Here is a 7267-nt window from a genome sequence, read left to right on the forward strand (position 1 = left end):
TTGTGTTGTGTTGTGTTGTGATGTGATGTGTTGTGTTGTGATGTGTTGTGTTGTTTTGTGTTGTGTTGTGTTGTGATGTGTTGTTTTGTGTTGTGATGTGTTGTGATGTGTTGTTTTGTGTTGTGATGTGTTGTGATGTGTTGTTTTGTGTTGTGTTGTACAGTTAGAGGTAGACCAGTTCTAGCCTCTAACTGAACACTGACTCAGTTAATGTTTAAATGCTAACTGTATTAGCTGTTAATTATTGCAGTTCAGTGTGAAACCCAGTGCAGCTGCTGTGTTGTGTTGTGTTGTGTTGTGTTGTGTTGTGTAGTGATGTGTTGTGTTGTGATGTGTTGTGATGTGTTGTGATGTGATGTGTTGTGATGTGATGTGTTGTGTTGTGTTGTGATGTGTTGTGTTGTGTAGTGATGTGATGTGTTGTGTTGTGATGTGATGTGTTGTGATGTGATGTGATGTGTTGTGATGTGTTGTGTTGTGATGTGTTGTGTTGTGATGTGTTGTGTTGTGATGTGATGTGTTGTGTTGTGATGTGATGTGTTGTGATGTGATGTGATGTGATGTGTTGTGTTGTGTTGTGTTGTGATGTGTTGTGTTGTGTTGTGTTGTGATGTGTTGTGATGTGATGTGATGTGTTGTGTTGTGTTGTGATGTGTTGTTTTGTGTTGTGATGTGTTGTGATGTGTTGTTTTGTGTTGTGTTGTACAGTTAGAGGTAGACCAGTTCTAGCCTCTAACTGAACACTGACTCAGTTAATGTTTAAATGCTAACTGTATTAGCTGTTAATTATTGCAGTTCAGTGTGAAACCCAGTGCAGCTGCTGTGTTGTGTTGTGTTGTGTAGTGATGTGTTGTGTTGTGTTGTGTTGTGTTGTGATGTGTTGTGTTGTGATGTGTTGTGATGTGTTGTGTTGTGATGTGATGTGTTGTGATGTGTTGTGTTGTGATGTGTTGTGTTGTTTTGTGTTGTGTTGTGTTGTGATGTGTTATTTTGTGTTGTGATGTGTTGTGTTGTGATGTGTTGTGTTGTGTTGTGTTGTGTTGTGATGTGATGTGTTGTGTTGTGATGTGTTGTGTTGTGTTGTGATGTGTTGTGATGTGTTGTGTTGTGTTGTGTTGTGATGTGTTGTGTTGTGTAGTGATGTGATGTGATGTGTTGTGTTGTGATGTGTTGTGTTGTGATGTGTTGTGTTGTGATGTGTTGTGTTGTGTTGTGTTGTGATGTGATGTGTTGTGTTGTGATGTGATGTGTTGTGATGTGATGTGTTGTGTTGTGTTGTGATGTGTTGTGATGTGTTGTGTTGTGATGTGTTGTGTTGTGTTGTGATGTGTTGTGTTGTGTTGTGATGTGTTGTGATGTGTTGTGTTGTGTTGTGTTGTGTTGTGATGTGTTGTGTTGTGATGTGTTGTGTTGTGTTGTGATGTGTTGTGTTGTGTTGTGTTGTGTTGTGTTGTGATGTGATGTGTTGTGATGTGTTGTGATGTGTTGTTTTGTGTTGTGATGTGTTGTGATGTGTTGTTTTGTGTTGTGATGTGTTGTGATGTGTTGTTTTGTGTTGTGATGTGTTGTGATGTGTTGTTTTGTGTTGTGTTGTACAGTTAGAGGTAGACCAGTTCTAGCCTCTAACTGAACACTGACTCAGTTAATGTTTAAATGCTAACTGTATTAGCTGTTAATTATTGCAGTTCAGTGTGAAACCCAGTGCAGCTGCTGTGTTGTGTTGTGTTGTGTTGTGTTGTGTAGTGATGTGTTGTGTTGTGATGTGTTGTGATGTGTTGTGTTGTGTTGTGTTGTGTTGTGATGTGATGTGTTGTGTTGTGATGTGTTGTGTTGTGTTGTGATGTGTTGTGTTGTGTAGTGTTGTGTTGTGATGTATTGTGATGTGTTGTGTTGTGATGTGTTGTGATGTGTTGTGTTGTGTTGTGTTGTGTTGTGTTGTGATGTGTTGTGTTGTGTAGTGTTGTGTAGTGTTGTGTTGTGATGTATTGTGATGTGTTGTTTTGTGTTGTGTTGTGTTGTGATGTGTTGTGTTGTGTTGTGTTGTGATGTGTTGTGTTGTGTTGTGTTGTGTTGTGTTGTGTTGTGATGTGTTGTGTTGTGTAGTGTTGTGTTGTGATGTATTGTGATGTGTTGTTTTGTGTTGTGTTGTGTTGTGTTGTGTTGTGATGTGTTGTGTTGTGTTGTGTTGTGTTGTGATGTGTTGTGTTGTGTAGTGTTGTGTTGTGATGTATTGTGATGTGTTGTTTTGTGTTGTGTTGTGTTGTGTTGTGATGTGTTGTGTTGTGATGTGATGTGTTGTGTTGTGATGTGTTGTGATGTGTTGTGATGTGTTGTGTTGTGTTGTGTTGTGATGTGTTGTGTTGTGTTGTGTTGTGATGTGTTGTGTTGTGTTGTGATGTGTTGTGTTGTGTTGTGTTGTGTTGTGATGTGTTGTGTTGTGTTGTGTTGTGTTGTGTTGTGATGTGATGTGTTGTGTTGTGATGTGATGTGTTGTGATGTGTTGTGTTGTGATGTGTTGTGTTGTGTTGTTTTGTGTTGTGTTGTGTTGTGTTGTGTTGTGTTGTGTTGTTTTGTGTTGTGATGTGTTGTGATGTGTTGTTTTGTGTTGTGATGTGTTGTGATGTGTTGTTTTGTGTTGTGTTGTACAGTTAGAGGTAGACCAGTTCTAGCCTCTAACTGAACACTGACTCAGTTAATGTTTAAATGCTAACTGTATTAGCTGTTAATTATTGCAGTTCAGTGTGAAACCCAGTGCAGCTGCTGTGTTGTGTTGTGTTGTGTTGTGTTGTGATGTGTTGTGTTTGTGTTGTGATGTGTTGTGTTTGTGTCATGTTGTACTGTGTGGTGTTGTGATGTGTTGTGATGTGTTGTGATGTGTTGTGATGTGTTGTGATGTGTTGTGTTTGTGTCATGTTGTACTGTGTGGTGTTGTGATGTGTTGTGTTGTGTTTGTGTCATGTTGTACTGTGTGGTGTTGTGATGTGTTGTGATGTGTTGTGATGTGTTGTGTTTGTGTCATGTTGTACTGTGTGGTGTTGTGTTGTGTTGTGATGTGTTGTGTTTGTGTCATGTTGTACTGTGTGGTGTTGTGATGTGTTGTGTTGTGATGTGTTGTGTTTGTGTTGTGATGTGTTGTGTTGTGTTGTGATGTGTTGTGTTGTGTCATGTTGTACTGTGTGGTGTTGTACTGTGTGGTGTTGTGATGTGTTGTGTTTTTGTTGTGATGTGTTGTGTTGTGTTGTGATGTGTTGTGTTGTGTCATGTTGTACTGTGTGGTGTTGTGATGTGTTGTGATGTGTTGTGTTTGTGTCATGTTGTACTGTGTGGTGTTGTGATGTGTTGTGATGTGTTGTGATGTGTTGTGTTTGTGTCATGTTGTACTGTGTGGTGTTGTGATGTGTTGTGATGTGTTGTGTTTGTGTCATGTTGTACTGTGTGGTGTTGTGATGTGTTGTGTTGTGATGTGTTGTGTTTGTGTCATGTTGTACTGTGTGGTGTTGTGATGTGTTGTGATGTGTTGTGATGTGTTGTGTTTGTGTCATGTTGTACTGTGTGGTGTTGTGATGTGTTGTGTTTGTGTTGTGATGTGTTGTGTTTGTGTCATGTTGTACTGTGTGGTGTTGTGATGTGTTGTGTTTGTGTTGTGATGTGTTGTGTTTGTGTCATGTTGTACTGTGTGGTGTTGTGATGTGTTGTGTTTGTGTTGTGATGTGTTGTGTTTGTGTCATGTTGTACTGTGTGGTGTTGTGATGTGTTGTGTTGTGTTGTGATGTGTTGTGTTGTGATGTGTTGTGTTTGTGTTGTGATGTGTTGTGTTGTGTTGTGATGTGTTGTGTTGTGTCATGTTGTACTGTGTGGTGTTGTACTGTGTGGTGTTGTGATGTGTTGTGTTTTTGTTGTGATGTGTTGTGTTGTGTTGTGATGTGTTGTGTTTGTGTTGTGATGTGTTGTGTTTGTGTTGTGATGTGTTGTGTTTGTGTCATGTTGTACTGTGTGGTGTTGTGATGTGTTGTGTTGTGTTGTGATGTGTTGTGTTGTGTTGTGATGTGTTGTGTTTGTGTTGTGATGTGTTGTGTTGTGTTGTGATGTGTTGTGTTGTGTCATGTTGTACTGTGTGGTGTTGTACTGTGTGGTGTTGTGATGTGTTGTGTTTTTGTTGTGATGTGTTGTGTTGTGTTGTGATGTGTTGTGTTGAGTCATGTTGTACTCTGTGGTGTTGTGATGTGTTGTGATGTGTTGTGTTTGTGTCATGTTGTACTGTGTGGTGTTGTGATGTGTTGTGATGTGTTGTGATGTGTTGTGTTTGTGTCATGTTGTACTGTGTGGTGTTGTGATGTGTTGTGATGTGTTGTGTTTGTGTCATGTTGTACTGTGTGGTGTTGTGATGTGTTGTGTTGTGATGTGTTGTGTTTGTGTCATGTTGTACTGTGTGGTGTTGTGATGTGTTGTGATGTGTTGTGATGTGTTGTGTTTGTGTCATGTTGTACTGTGTGGTGTTGTGATGTGTTGTGTTTGTGTTGTGATGTGTTGTGTTTGTGTCATGTTGTACTGTGTGGTGTTGTGATGTGTTGTGTTTGTGTTGTGATGTGTTGTGTTTGTGTCATGTTGTACTGTGTGGTGTTGTGATGTGTTGTGTTTGTGTTGTGATGTGTTGTGTTTGTGTCATGTTGTACTGTGTGGTGTTGTGATGTGTTGTGTTGTGTTGTGATGTGTTGTGTTGTGTTGTGATGTGTTGTGTTTGTGTCATGTTGTACTGTGTGGTGTTGTGATGTGTTGTGTTTGTGTTGTGATGTGTTGTGTTTGTGTCATGTTGTACTGTGTGGTGTTGTGATGTGTTGTGTTGTGATGTGTTGTGTTTGTGTCATGTTGTACTGTGTGGTGTTGTGATGTGTTGTGTTTGTGTTGTGATGTGTTGTGTTTGTGTCATGTTGTACTGTGTGGTGTTGTGATGTGTTGTGATGTGTTGTGTTTGTGTCATGTTGTACTGTGTGGTGTTGTGATGTGTTGTGTTTGTGTTGTGATGTGTTGTGTTTGTGTCATGTTGTACTGTGTGGTGTTGTGATGTGTTGTGTTTGTGTTGTGATGTGTTGTGTTTGTGTCATGTTGTACTGTGTGGTGTTGTGATGTGTTGTGTTGTGTTGTGATGTGTTGTGTTGTGTTGTGTTGTGATGTGTTGTGTTTGTGTCATGTTGTACTGTGTGGTGTTGTGATGTGTTGTGTTTGTGTCATGTTGTACTGTGTGGTGTTGTGATGTGTTGTGTTTGTGTTGTGATGTGTTGTGTTTGTGTCATGTTGTACTGTGTGGTGTTGTGATGTGTTGTGATGTGTTGTGATGTGTTGTGTTTGTGTCATGTTGTACTGTGTGGTGTTGTGATGTGTTGTGATGTGTTGTGTTTGTGTCATGTTGTACTGTGTGGTGTTGTGATGTGTTGTGTTTGTGTCATGTTGTACTGTGTGGTGTTGTGATGTGTTGTGATGTGTTGTGATGTGTCATGTTGTATGTGGTGTGTGGTGTTGTGTTTGTGTTGTGATGTGTTGTGTTTGTGTCATGTTGTACTGTGTGGTGTTGTGATGTGTTGTGATGTGTTGTGTTTGTGTCATGTTGTACTGTGTTTGTGTTGTGATGTGTTGTGTTTGTGTCATGTTGTACTGTGTGGTGTTGTGATGTGTTGTGATGTGTTGTGTTTGTGTCATGTTGTACTGTGTGGTGTTGTGATGTGTTGTGATGTGTTGTGATGTGTTGTGTTTGTGTCATGTTGTACTGTGTGGTGTTGTGATGTGTTGTGATGTGTTGTGTTTGTGTCATGTTGTACTGTGTGGTGTTGTGATGTGTTGTGATGTGTTGTGTTTGTGTCATGTTGTACTGTGTGGTGTTGTGATGTGTTGTGATGTGTTGTGATGTGTTGTGTTTGTGTCATGTTGTACTGTGTGGTGTTGTGATGTGTTGTGATGTGTTGTGATGTGTTGTGTTTGTGTCATGTTGTACTGTGTGGTGTTGTGATGTGTTGTGATGTGTTGTGTTTGTGTCATGTTGTACTGTGTGGTGTTGTGATGTGTTGTGATGTGTTGTGATGTGTTGTGATGTGTTGTGATGTGTTGTGTTTGTGTCATGTTGTACTGTGTGGTGTTGTGATGTGTTGTGTTTGTGTTGTGATGTGTTGTGTTTGTGTCATGTTGTACTGTGTGGTGTTGTGATGTGTTGTGTTTGTGTTGTGATGTGTTGTGTTTGTGTCATGTTGTACTGTGTGGTGTTGTGATGTGTTGTGATGTGTTGTGTTTGTGTCATGTTGTACTGTGTGGTGTTGTGATGTGTTGTGTTGTGATGTGTTGTGTTTGTGTCATGTTGTACTGTGTGGTGTTGTGATGTGTTGTGTTGTGATGTGTTGTGTTTGTGTCATGTTGTACTGTGTGGTGTTGTGATGTGTTGTGTTGTGATGTGTTGTGTTTGTGTCATGTTGTACTGTGTGGTGTTGTGATGTGTTGTGTTGTGATGTGTTGTGTTTGTGTCATGTTGTACTGTGTGGTGTTGTGATGTGTTGTGTTTGTGTTGTGATGTGTTGTGTTTGTGTCATGTTGTACTGTGTGGTGTTGTGATGTGTTGTGATGTGTTGTGTTTGTGTCATGTTGTACTGTGTGGTGTTGTGATGTGATGTGTTGTGATGTGTTGTGATGTGTTGTGTTTGTGTCATGTTGTACTGTGTGGTGTTGTGATGTGTTGTGTTTGTGTTGTGATGTGTTGTGTTTGTGTCATGTTGTACTGTGTGGTGTTGTGATGTGTTGTGATGTGTTGTGTTTGTGTCATGTTGTACTGTGTGGTGTTGTGATGTGTTGTGATGTGTTGTGATGTGTTGTGTTTGTGTCATGTTGTACTGTGTGGTGTTGTGATGTGTTGTGATGTGTTGTGTTTGTGTCATGTTGTACTGTGTGGTGTTGTGATGTGTTGTGATGTGTTGTGTTTGTGTTGTGATGTGTTGTGTTTGTGTTGTGATGTGTTGTGTTTGTGTTGTGATGTGTTGTGTTTGTGTTGTGATGTGTTGTGTTTGTGTCATGTTGTACTGTGTGGTGTTGTGATGTGTTGTGATGTGTTGTGTTTGTGTCATGTTGTACTGTGTGGTGTTGTGATGTGTTGTGATGTGTTGTGATGTGTTGTGTTTGTGTCATGTTGTACTGTGTGGTGTTGTGATGTGTTGTGATGTGTTGTGTTTGTGTCATGTTGTACTGTGTGGTGTTGTGATGTGTTGTGATGTGTTGTGATGTGTTGTGTTTG

Source organism: Hemibagrus wyckioides, linkage group LG22, assembly GCF_019097595.1.
Source record: "Hemibagrus wyckioides isolate EC202008001 linkage group LG22, SWU_Hwy_1.0, whole genome shotgun sequence".
NCBI lineage: Eukaryota > Metazoa > Chordata > Actinopteri > Siluriformes > Bagridae > Hemibagrus > Hemibagrus wyckioides.